Here is a 10,421-nt window from a genome sequence, read left to right as displayed (position 1 = left end):
GTCAGCCCAGAGCCTGACGCGGGGCTCGAACTCACGGAGCGCGAGATCGTGACCTGGCTGAAGTCGGACGCTTAACCGACTGCGCCACCCAGGCGCCCCAACACACCCTTCCTTCTTGAAGTCAACTGACAATCTTGCTCCACTCCCCTCGTTCATGATGATGGAACCACATGGATCACTGCCTGCCTGTCCACATCAATTCTCTCAACATTCATGAAGATGTCAGCCTAGGTAATCCACTCCAACTTTTCACTTAAGTTCCCACTTCTATGACATTGTCCTCCACATGCCTTTAGCCCTCCCGCTGTGCACTCATACTCCTGACCATATCAGTACAGTATCCATATTACGTCCTAAATTTTAATTTCATGGAGCTTAATTTCTAATAACCATATTAGAAACCGTATCTTCCCAGCTCACTTTTAAAGAACCCCCACATTCTTCTCCCACTGGGACCACCATTGGCTCCTCCATCTTTTTGCCATTTATCATACCTCTAAATCACCTCTTTTCTCTCTTTCTGCAGCTCAGATTACCTGTGGTGCATCACCATAAAGAGTCTCTTGCACACACCCCTTGCCATGTACTCTCTCTGTCAGACTGGCCAAGCAAACCATTGACTTTGGTGAAACCCATGCTTGGTCTAATCTATGCCTGTATCTGAGCAGCTAACTATGGCTGAAGAAAAACTCAATATTGTACTGACTCATTAGCTTTACATTTACAATCACACATCTCAGATGGGCTCCCAGCATGCCTCGCAATTCCACTACATTTTCTTAGTCCATTGGCTCCCCTGCTCCCAACAGAGCCAGTCACACTTCCTCTTCTGTATGCAACCCCTATCCTCCGCTCATTCTCAGCTGATTACTTTGACCCCTATCTCACTAAGAAAATAGAAACAATCAGAAGAGAACTACCTGACTTCCATCAGCAAAGTCAGCAATCTCCTGCCTTTATACTCAATACTCTGCCTTCCCACTGTTCCTATCTGGAGGGACAGTCCCTGCTCTGGCTTAAGGCTGAAGTATCCACTCATGCACTGATTGTATCACTTTTGGTCTATGTGAGGACTGTGGTCCTGCAGTTGTCCCCTCTCTTCCTCCCGATCAATTTCCCTTTCTTATACGTGTATAATCCCATCTTTGAAAACTCCATCTTGACCCTAAATGTCTTACTGAGTGTGCCACCAAATCTATGCTCTATTCTATAACAAAAGCCATTGTCTATTTTCAATGCTTCACATCCTTACTCTCATTTTACCTTTAATCAATCCATTTAAGCTTTTGTTCCCAGAATTCCACTGAAGTTCCTTTTGTCAAGGTCATCAATGACTTCATTATTGCCAAATCCAATGGTTGGTCCTGAACCTTCAGCTTATAGACTTCTCAGGAGCACACAGCAAGGCTTCTCACTCCCTCTTCCTCGAAATACTCTTTTCATTTGCCTTATAGGACCTGACGTCCCATGTTTTCCCTCCAAATCGCCACCCACTCCTCCTTGCTGCTCTTCCTCTAAATGTTGGAGTGATCCAGGTCACTTCTCTAAGAAAATATTTGGAGCTAAATAGGAACATTAGGCTCTAAGACCAAAATATACAAATATTCACATAGGATTATGGACACATAACAGACAATTGTAATAACATGGAGGACCAAAATCAGTCAATCTGGTATAAACTTTATTTGGTACACACAACAAAAAAAGCACTATTCTAAGCGTTGGACATACAGGTGGGTGGAATTATTTTCTGTTGGTTAAGGCAGCATGTGCTAAGAAATCACTGTGTACCAGGTACTATGATAGGTACTTTTGTGTATTGTCTTACTTAATTTTCACAACTGAGATTGACAATATTATTACATCTCATACACAGATGGGGAAACCGAGGTTTAGAAAAAATATATAACCACCTGTGGTTTTAGGCCTAGGAAGTGGCTGAAATGGGCTTTGAATCTATGCTGTCTGTCTAGACCTACACATAATCTGAGCCAGCCTTCCACCATTTTTGACCTGAAAGAGTGGCAATTCATGTGGTTCAACCAAATATTGAAGTTTTCCCTTTGGAATAAGGAAAACCTGTAAGTTGGGGAAGTACCAGGAGTATAGTAAAGGGCAAACAGGGGGAATTAGTAGCACCACCAAGGTGATAGCTTTCCGTCCTGAAGGGAATTTAGTTCACTTCGTCAAGTAATTGTCTGCAAGCACGATCAAATGATTGTTTTTTTCTATTCATCGCCCCAAGTTTTGAAGGAAATAGATGACAACATCTGGCTGTTGTGTTTAAGGAAGATGCATCTCAAATGCTTAAATGAATTCACGGTCTGTACTTCCTAAGTGAAAACATTTTTATTTTTGCTGTGAGATTTTCAGCTCCTGGGCTGCAGCTTTTCAGCTGAGTGTTGATTTGTCAAAAGTGTGCGTCATGATAGATAAATATTAAGACTCAGAGAAATTGATCATTATGGATTAAAATGTTTAGACATCCAGGGGGAAAGTCTTGCAAAAACAATGTTTGTTCTTTTAGTAATGCTGCCAAGAGTGATGGCTTAGGACAGCAAAATTATAAACAAGATTCCCAGGTAGATTTACCCACATCTAGTAGCCACATCTGCCTCTCTTACTGCAGAAACTCACAGTCCTCATTTCAACAAATGTGTGGAAAGTGCATGTATCCCAGGTCCTGGTGACTCATAAATTGAAGTAGACCCCCTCCCATGTAGACTTGCACTTTATATCTCAACCTAAAGGAAAGATGCTTTCAGGATTTTAGGCAAGTTATTTCTAGTCTAGACCTAGAGAAATGCTTTTGTGTTTTGGGAAATTAACCATGTTTATTTCACACTAATAGTGATGCAATACACCCGTATCTGTTAAACAAGCAGTTCTGAAGTGGTTTCATGTGTGATCTGTACTCACAAATGTTCTACAAAATTGATTTGGACATTGATACTTGGAGAGATGAAGTGACCTGGCTTGTGGGCATATCCTCAGTTTGATGGAAGGGTTAAGAATAGAATTCAGTGCTATACCTCCAATTCTAGGGCTCCCTCCCTGCAGCTACATGTGAGTTCTGTTGTCAAAGGGAGGAGCCGACAACAACAACAAGCTCTGTTGTCAAAGAAGGAGCTTGTGACTTTGTTACTGGTTAGCCAGTCTCTTATTTGCCAGGTGATTGGCCTTTTGCGATTGCTGGCAGTGAAGTTCAGACTTTGATTCCAAAGCTTCCAGAGCTTTGTGATGGAGGAGCGCTGGGGCTCAAAGTTAGTGGGGCATAGATTCCTATCTAATTAGGTGAGAGTAGGGGAAAGGGCATGGAGACTGATGAGGTTTCTCAGAAAAACACTGAGCGCTGGGGTTTTGTTGTTTGAGTTTTATCATTCCAGGAGTTACCTCGTTTTGTTGTATCATCAAGGGAGCAAACCTAGCAATATGGTGTGTCATTTCAAGTGAGGAAGATTCAGTGTTTGCGTGAGGGACACACAGTGCAGTGACGGTGCAGATGCCCATGATTCTCGATGAACAAATCCTAACATCATCTGGCATCACTCCTTTGGTGTTTGTGTCAAACCTCTATCTTCACAGACATTTAAGCAGCTTAAAATAAATGTTCTCACAGTCATTTTATGTTAATAACAATATGTCACAAAATAACCAATTAGTATAAGAAAGCTTTTCCTTTTTTGAGCTCTCAGAATGTTGATCATTATCAAGTATGCATTTGTCATAATTAGCATATTATATATTTATTTGCATGGCATTTTATGTCAAAACTTTTTCTGCTTGGCAACGTGGCAAAAACTGTCGTAGGTTGTTTGAATGCCTCTTCCCAAATCAACCCAGAAAGCACTACCAAAATGCGGGAAAGCAAGAATATGAAGAATAATTTTTTTTAAAGCTGTGAGCAATCCCTGAGGAGTCTGAAGGATGCCCGGATGGAGTGAGGGGTAGGGATGGGGGCAGGGATGAGGTTGGAAGCAGGCTGAAGCCTGGGGTGAAGGATGGCTGGAGGCAGCGATGGGAGGAGGGGCATCGCAAAAGCCCTGACCTGCTGCCCAGTTTGTGAAAAGAGGCAGATTGACCAGTCATGTTCTGATGATCATTCTAACAAACCTCCATTCTCAACCCCCCAAACTGGTGGCCCGACAATATGTTCTTCTGGTGCCATTGTTTCCTAGCGGTTTAAATGTGCAACTTGAGTCAAGGGAGTTTCCTGGTGAAGTGGCAGCAAACAGGGACGGCCACCAGTGGTTGTGTGGAGTCTGGGGCTCTCGCTGTGGGCTTATTCCCACCTCTCACTTGAAGTATGCTTTGAGGAACATGGACTGGGGCCAGGCGTTCAGGGCTTCCCCAACAGAGGAACCAGAGAGCAGCTGTTACCTCCAAGGTATCTGAACTCAAAATAAGACACTGAAGACTATAAAAAAAAGACAGCACACTGAATGAGGCATCATCTGAAACAGAATTTTTGATACAGACAGACCAAGAACTTAAAATAATCATACTGTGGGGGTTCCTGGGTGGCTCCGTCGGTTAAGCATCCGACTTCAGCTCTGGTCATGATCTCACGGTTCGTGGGTTCGAGCCCCCTGTCAGGCTCTGTGCTGACAGCTCGGAGCCTGGAGCCTGCTTCAGAGTCTGTGCCTCCCTCTCTGTACTCCTCCCCTGCTCACACTTTGTGTGTGCCTCTCTCTCAAAAATAAACAAACATCGGGGTGCCTGGGTAGCTCAGTCAGTTGAGCGAGCGTCTGACTTCGTTCGGCTCAGGTCGTGATCTCACGGCTCATGAGTTGGAGCTCCACGTTGGGCTCTGTGTTGACAGCTCAGAGCCTGGAGTCTGCTTCAGATTATGTGTCCCTCTCTCTCTCTCTGCCCCTCCCTCGCTCATGCTCTGTCTCTCTCTCAAGAATAAATAAAACATTAAATAAATAAATAAATAAATAAATAAACATTAAAAATTAAAAAAAAATCATCCTGTGTACTTAAGAAGGGGGGGGGAAGATTTTGTATTACAAGGAATTAATATAAGAAATTGTAGAGGAGGAAAATTGATTTTCCCTTTACCTGTCTAGGTTCTTGGCTGAGAGCCTTTGTAATAAAAGACAGATTAACAAGAGAAAGATAAGTTTAATAACAAGTATACCGCCTGTATACATGGGAGATACACAGACAAATTGAGTAAAACTCCTCAAAATGCTATATTCCAAAAGCCTATACATATATACATACTTAAAGGAGAAACATTAATTTAAGAGCAGGAACAAACAAGGATGACCAAGACAAGGTTTACCACACTGTACTAGAGATTCTGGCAAATGCTGTTAAAAAAAGAGAAAGAAATATTAGTTGAAAGGACTAAAGAGAAGATGTAAATAATTATTATTTGTAGATTAGTTAAAAAACTAAAATCAATGAAATATGTGAACTAAAAAATGATTCAACAAAGTTGGAGACAACATCAATTTAAAATATCCACAGGGCTTCTCTACATTAGCATTAACCAACTAGGAGCTATGATGGAAAAAAATACATCTAATTAACAACAGCAACACAAACAATATAAGGTCTAGAAATTAACTTAACCAAGACTCTACAGGACCTTTATGGGGAAAAAAAAAATTTTAGACTTGAATAAATAGCACAGAAGATCATTTGAAAAAATAGAGAAACATTCTATGCTCTTAGATGGCACAACTTAATGTTATAATGATATTTATTCTTCCCAAATTAATCCACAAATTCAATGCAACCCAATAAAAATTTCAGTTGGATTTTTTGGAAACTTGATATATTTTTCTGAATACGTAAAGATCCAGAAATAACCAAGTTAAGCTGGAAAAATAGAAATAATGAGGGAGACTTATTCCAGTTATACAAACCCTTGGTAATAAAATCAGTGTGGTTTTGGTGCAAGAAGAGACCCCTGGGGTAGAATAAAGGGCTCAGCTGTAGATTCATGTATACACGGACATTTTTATGACACATATTACATCACAAACCAATTAGGGGACGATAGATTAGTTAACAGAGGAGGTACTTTGTGGACAAAACCCAAACTGAACTCAGATCAGGAGTGGGAGATCACTTGGGTGTCTACCATTGGAGAAAGAATGGGTAAAATATGGTTGGAGATACAAAAGCGAGTGCAACAAAATGGTTAACAACAAATTAAGAATCAAGTGGCTGGGAAAGAGGGAACTTGGCAGCCTGTAACTTCGCTAATTCCCAGATCTAGAACATCAAAGCATAATCGTTATACCTGTGGCTCATCTTTGATTCTAACTTGATGAGGAAAAGGATTTTCTCTGTATTGGATTAGTCTGGCTTTTGGCTGACCTTCAAGCCCAGAATAAGAGGCAGAATAAATTTCCTCTTGTGCCCATTGGAAACTTTCTTCTTTTCTTTTTTGAAATCTGTATTTACTTACAGGGAGGTAGGAGCTAGAGGAAAAGTCAAGTATTAATGCCATTCAACAGAATAAACAGGCTTAGAAAAAATGAAATGCTTTGCTCAAGTGGTGGTGCTGAGGACTTTGGACTCCTACTTCTCTTAAAATTCTGGTGCCTGCAGTTTATGGTTAAATACAGGCATACCTCATTTTACTGTGCTTTGTTTTATTGCACTTTGTAGATATTGCATTTTTTATAAATTGAAGGTCTGTGGCAACCCTGTGCTGGGCAAGTCCATGGGCACCATTTTTCCAACAGCATTTGCTCACTTTGTGTCTGTATGTCACACTTTGGTAATTCTTGAACGATTTCAAGCTTGTTCATTAATATTATATTTGCTATGGTGATCTGTGATCAGTGATCTTTGATGTTACTACTGTTATTGTTTTGTGGGACCACAAACCATGCCTATCTAAGATGGAGAATGTAATCTATAAATGTATGTATTCTGATTGCTCCACTGACTGGCTGGCTCTTCCGCCATCTTTCTCCCTCTCCTCAGGCCTCCTGAGACACAACAACTTCGAAACTAGGAAATCAATAACCCCTCAATGCCTTCTAAGTGTTCAAGTGAAAGAAAGCATATCACATCTCTTCCTTTAAGTAGAAAGCTAGAATAATTCTGCTTAATGAGGAAGGCATGTTGAAAGCTGAGACAGGCTGGAAGCTAGGCCTCTTGTCCCAAGCAATTTAGCCAAAGGAAAGTTGCATTTGCAAGTTCTTGAAGGAAATGAAAAGTGCTACTCCAGTGAAACTCTGAATGATAGGAAAGAGAAACAGTCTTATTACTGATATGGGGAAAGTTCTCGTGGTCTGGATGAAGGATCAAACCAGCCACGACATTCCCTGAAGCCAAAACCTAATCCAAAGCAGGGCCCTAACCTTCTTCAATTCTGTGAAGGCTGGGAGAGGCAAGGAAGCCACAGAAGAAAAGTTTGAAGCTCGCAGAGGTTGGTTCATGAGGTTTAAGGAAAGAAGTCATCTCCATAACATCAAGTACAAGGTGAAGCAGCAGGTGCTGATGTAGAAGTTGCACCAAGGTATCCAGAAGATCCAGCTAAGATAATTAATGAAGGTGGTTACACTGAAAACAGATTTTCAATGCAGATAAACAGCCTACATCAGAAGATGCCATCTAGAACTTGCATAGTTAAACAGAAGTCAATGCCTAGCTTCAAAGCTTCAAAGGACAGGCTGACTCTCTTGTTAGAGGCTAATGCAGCTGGTGACTTGAAGTTGAAACCAATGTTCATTTACTCTTCTGAAAATCCCAGGGCCCTTAAGAACTATGCTGAATCTACTCTACCTATGCTCTATAAAGGAAACAACAAAGCCTCGATGACAACAATGTGTCAAAACCAAAATCTCGTGAACATTTGCAATAGAACTCAACGATATTGTGTCCCCATGGGCCCAGCATAAAAGCAAATGAGATTAAACCAACAGTCATAGAACCTGTGGTGGCATCTGAGGAAGCAGAGGGTGGCAGTGACCTGTTGGAGGAATCTGAGAACAGAATTCCTAAAGAGCCAGTGAGAAACCACTGGAGAGCGGCCAGACCAACCAGTTAGAGAGCAGTAGCTCAAAATAGCTCAAAATAGGAGTGGTTTTGCCTACCTCAATGCCAGTGAGTGAATTCGAAGAGCTGAACATAATCAGTGGTGTGCTGTTTAACTATTTAAAAACTCCATTTGTGTTGTTTACTGATTTCTGTGGTGTAAATACTCCCATCAAGGCTTACCGCATGCTAACAACATGGATACAAAGTTGGGAAGACAGGTGAACAATCCACAATTGCAAGGTGGGAGCCAGCTGTGAACAGTGGGAAGAACCAGAGCCCTTTCCCAGGACTGGTGGCATACTGGGAGTGGAATCACAACTGAGAAAGAGAAGGATAACAGCAAGAAAAGGAAGAGAGGTGGAGATAGAAATTGGGGAATGGCGCGGAGCCAGGAAATCTCAGAGAACAAGCTGCCATATTTTGGAACACTGCAGGAAAATAAGAAAAGAGAGAGCTCTGCAAGGTTAGAAAAGCTACTCTGAACCACGCTACCTTCTAAACGTTCAGGAAAGGGGCCCCTGGGTGGCTCAGTCATTTAAGCATCTGACTTCGGCTCAGGTCACGATCTCATGGTTCGTGAGCTCAAGCCCCGCATCGGGCTCTGTGCTGACAGCTCGGAGCCTGGAGCCTGCTTCAGATTCTGTGTCCCCCTCTCTGCCCCTTCCCCACTCATACTCTGTCTCTCCCTCTCTTAAAAACAAATAAACATTTTTAAAAAATCCCCTCAAGTCACACATCATTGATGAAAGACTTCTGTGTTGAGACAGAGAAGAAGGTTGTATTGTACATCATACAACAAATGAACAAAATTTCTATTAATAAATTACCCCCAAGAAATAACAAGTACTAGAGAGGATGTGGAGAAAAGAGAACTCTTGTGCCCTGTAGGTGGGAATGTAAAATGGGGCAGCCACTAGGGAAAACAGTATGAAGATTCCTCAAAAAATTAAAAACAGAATTACTGTATGATCCAGCAATTCTACTTCCGGGTACTTATCCAAAGAAAATGAAAACACTAACTCAAAAAGATATGTATACCCCCCCGCATTCATTGCAGCATTATTTACAACAGCCAATATATGGAAACAACCTAAGTGTCCATCGACAGATGAATGGATAAAGAAAAGGTGTGCACACACACACAGTGGAATCTACTCAACTGTAAAGAAAAGTATGAAATCTTAACTTGAGAGTATTATGCTAAGTGAAATAAGAGAAAGATAAATACTGTATGATCACATTTACACGTAGAATCTAAAAACAAAAACACAGGAACCTGGGTGGCTCAGTCGGCCAAGCGTCCGACTTCAGCCCAGGTCATGATCTCATGGTTCGTGGGTTGGAGCCCTGCGTCAGGCTCTCTGCTGTCAGCTCAGAGCTTGGAGCCTGCTTTAGACTCTGTGTCTCCTTCTCTCTCTGCCCCTCCACCATTCACACTGTGTCTTTCTGTCTCAAAAATAAACATAAAAAAAAAAAAAGAAGAAAATGAAAACAAAAACAAAAAACCAAGCTCGTAGAGACAGAGAACAAATTAGTGGTTGTAAGAGGCGGGGAGGTGAGGGTGGGTGGTAAAAATTGGCAAAGTCGTCATCACACATAAAAAATTTTGTTAACTACTTGTGGATGTTAACTAGACTTACAGAAGTGATCATTTCACAATATATACAAATATCAAATCACTATGCTGTACACCTGAAACTAACATAATGCCAGATGTCAACTGAAACTCAATAAAAATAAATAAATAAAATGTACAAGGTTTTTCAAATAATAAACAAATAAACTATCCCAGTGTCCATAATGTTAGATGCCAACTAAAACTCAATAAAGATAAATAAATAAATACAATTTAAAAGGGTTTTCAAGTAATAAAAAAAACTACTCCAATGTCCATCACCAGTAGAATGGACAAATGAAACATGTTTTGTGTGCAGAATGGGATGCCATATAGCATGAGAAGGAGTGATCCACAACCACGTGACAACAGGGAGGACCTCACAAATACCATATTGAATGGAAGAGGCCAGACCAGAACGAGTAGAGACTGCACACTTAACAAGCAAGACGAATCCGTGCTGCTCAAAGTCAGACTGCCGGGTTGCCCTTTGGGAGAGCTGTCATGGCTGGGAATGATGCGAGGGCAGCTCCTAGGGTCCTTGATCTGGGTGTCGGTTCCATGGATGTGTTCTGTGCGTGAAAGTCCATCGAGGTGTGCACTTCCGATCTGCTCCCTTGGCTGTGCGTCCAAGTGAAAGAAATATTCTTAGACCCTCCTGTCTTCCCAAAGGCCCTCCTTGGCTGCCTGGTCAGGTAGGGGTCCTCCCTCCCTCAGCTCCCAGCCGTGTCCCTGCTGTGCGGCTCACGCTCAGGCATCTTTTCAGCTCCTGCTCCCAACGCGTGCCCTTCCTCGT

Source organism: Lynx rufus, unplaced genomic scaffold (assembly GCF_022079265.1).
Source record: "Lynx rufus isolate CCGP_SWC_20201006 ecotype Redwood Valley unplaced genomic scaffold, mLynRuf1.p SCAF_2, whole genome shotgun sequence".
NCBI classification, from domain to species: Eukaryota; Metazoa; Chordata; class Mammalia; order Carnivora; family Felidae; genus Lynx; species Lynx rufus.
The sequence above is the reverse complement of the archived record's forward strand: the minus strand, read 5'-3'. Positions refer to the sequence as shown.